At 46.7% G+C, this 2,794-nt stretch overlaps 1 pseudogene; it reads left to right on the top strand.

Annotated features, from left to right (window-relative positions):
- The first annotated feature begins 1,375 nt into the window (after positions 1-1,375).
- Positions 1,376-2,594, top strand: LOC136523189 (BTB/POZ and MATH domain-containing protein 1-like; annotated as a pseudogene).
- The last annotated feature ends 200 nt before the right edge of the window (positions 2,595-2,794 follow it).

Genomic DNA, 2,794 nt, shown 5'->3' with positions numbered 1-2,794 from the left:
TGTAGATGATATCTTACTTGCTAGTAGTGATGTCAGTCTACTACTGGAGACAAAGAAATTTGATATGAAAGATCTTGACGAAGTCTCGTTCGTTCTAGGGATCGAGATTCACCGAGATAGAAGAAAAAGGGTGTAAGGACTGTCACAAAAGGCATATATGGAAAAGATCTTAAAGAAATTCAGTATGCACAAAAGTAGTCCCTCACCTGCTCCTATAGTCAAGGGCGACAGATATGGGGATTCTCAATGCCCCAGGAACCAATATGAGCTCAATCGATAAAGTGAAAGTGGTTTCATATGCTTCAGCTGTCGGAAGCTTGCAACATGCTCAAGTATGTACGCGCCCTGACTTTGCATTTGTTACCGGGTTTTACTTGGCAGATTCCAGAGCAATTCTGGAATAGAACACTGAAATTAGTAAAGAAAGTCTTGCATTATTTGCAAGGAACGAAAGGCCTCATGATGACATATAGAAGATCTGATTCACTCCACATGGTGGGATATTCAGATTCTGATTATGCGAGAGTGAATGTATATCCAGACGTAGATTTTCTATCATCTCGCAAAGGAGAGTTATTTCATGGAAAAGCTCAAAGCAAACCGTCACTACATCGTCCATAATGTATGATAGTTTGTAGCGTGATATGAGGCAACGGGCAGGTGAACTAACTAACGAAGTTCATACCCGGTTTAAAGGTGGTTGACGACATCTATAGACCACTTAAAGTAATACTGCGATGATAATCTGGCAGTACAGTATGCTCACAACATAAGTCAAGTGGTGCTGCCAAACACATTGACATAGAGTATTATGTTGTGAAAGATAAAGTCCGGGATCAAGTCATAAGTCTTGAGCATATAAGAACAGAAAGGATGCTCGCGGATCCGCTTACAAAAGGCTTACCACCCAACATGTTCAGAGGACATGGTGTTCAGAGAACATGTAGCTAGCTTGGGTTTAAGGGAAAGCCTAAAATATTCCTGGACAAAAGAAGGCTCAAAGATAAGTATCTATTTTAGAACAGAGTAGTGAGTTGTAGCTGTTAAGTCTATCGGCAATGGACCGTGACGATGAGACATGCTCTATGAGCTAATCTGTAATGGAATGAACAAAAGCAAATGATATGAAAGTGAAAGATGGAATGAGATCAAGGGGAAGAATGTTAGTTGATCTCCACCAATAGGCCCAACGGCCTATTGGGCCCTATCTCTACTCCCTGATCGGGAACCCTAATTCGGTTAGAGGCCCCCTGTCGCACAGCACACATAAAAGGAAGGTGGGAGTGAGGGCTTGGACTACGAGGTTGACCGGAGCCGCCACACCCACCCACAGACAAACCCTAATCCGATCCTAAAGCGTGCTGCCAGCGACGGGATGGCCCACCGACTCCGCCGTCTCCCCTGCAGGACATCGCCGGCGTCATTGGACTTCATCTCGCCGGCGCTGGACGTCTTCTACACCGCGGCACCGGCTGCGGTGCATCTACTGAGAAAGACGAGGAGCCTATCCAGATATACGGGTTACACAGAAAGGTATTCACATCGGGTTACACAGAAAGGTACTCACATCGATCCTAACAGGTAGAGCTTGAGAAATCGGAGCACCTCAAAAATGACTCTTTCACACTCCGCTGCAAGATTGCTGTTATCCACGAGTTCGGCGCCAAGTTAGAGCGGCCGAAGTTAGAGACGGCCGTGAGAGCCCCTCCAACTCCAATGTAGGGCCGTCTCCCTGCCCCCATCTGACCTGCACCGGAATCTTGGCGACCTCCTCCTGAGCGAGAAGGGCGCCGACGTGGTCTTCGATGTTGTGGCCAGACGTTCCCGGCACACCGGCCGGTGCGTGCTCGCGGCTCGGTCACCAGTCTTCAGCGCAGAGCTCCTTGGCACAATGAAGGAGAGCAACACGACATGCATTGTCCGTGTAGACGACATGGAGGCTCAGGTGTAGGCTCTGCTCTACTTTGTGTACACTGACTCATTGCCCAAGACAGAGGAGAGAGGACAAGGAGAAGAAGCTGAAGAGGAGGACGACAGCATCATGTCCCAGCACCTGCTTGTTGCAGCTGATAGATACAACTTGGGGAGGCCGAAGTTGGGCCTCGTTTAGTTGGCCACCGAATCGGCGCCGCCGGATTCAGGGCGCTACTGTAGCTACTGTAGTGTTTGTTTTTATTTGATAATAATTGTCTAATTGTTAACTAATTAGGCTCAAAACGTTCGTCTCGCAAAGTACAACCAAACTGTGCAATTAGTTTTTGATTTTGTCAACATTTAGTACTCCATGTATGTACCGTAAGTTTGATGTGACGGGTAATCTTCTTTTTGCATAGTGCCAAATTCAGGAATAGAAGAAACTAAACATGGCCTTGATCTGTGAACACAAACTGTTCGGGTACATTGAGGTGGGCACAGCAGCCACCATACTGACGCTAGCTGAGCAACACAACTGCCACGGGCTGAAGAAGGCATGCTTCGATTTTCTCAGCGTTCCTGTGAATCTGAGGACAGCCGTGCCTACCGATGGCTTCAAGCATCTAAGCAGAAGCTGCCCAGCTGTCATGGTGGAGTTGATTGCTATGCTTGCCACCTGAAAACAGTGACGATCATCATTGTTTCGGAATTGTTATTACCTGAGTTTTTAGTAGCCTAGCCATTACTTTATATGACATTATGAGTACTGGAAGATGCAAAATTACCATGTTCAATGTCATCTCGGTTTTGTCAGGTCATTACACATCCCTGTAACCCATGTTAATCTGGAACATCTTTGTTATCATCTCTAGCTCCGCCC

This window comes from Miscanthus floridulus, chromosome 18 (genome assembly GCF_019320115.1).
Source record: "Miscanthus floridulus cultivar M001 chromosome 18, ASM1932011v1, whole genome shotgun sequence".
NCBI lineage: Eukaryota > Viridiplantae > Streptophyta > Magnoliopsida > Poales > Poaceae > Miscanthus > Miscanthus floridulus.
Note: the sequence above shows the minus strand (reverse complement) of the source record. Positions and strands in the feature narration are given on the sequence as shown.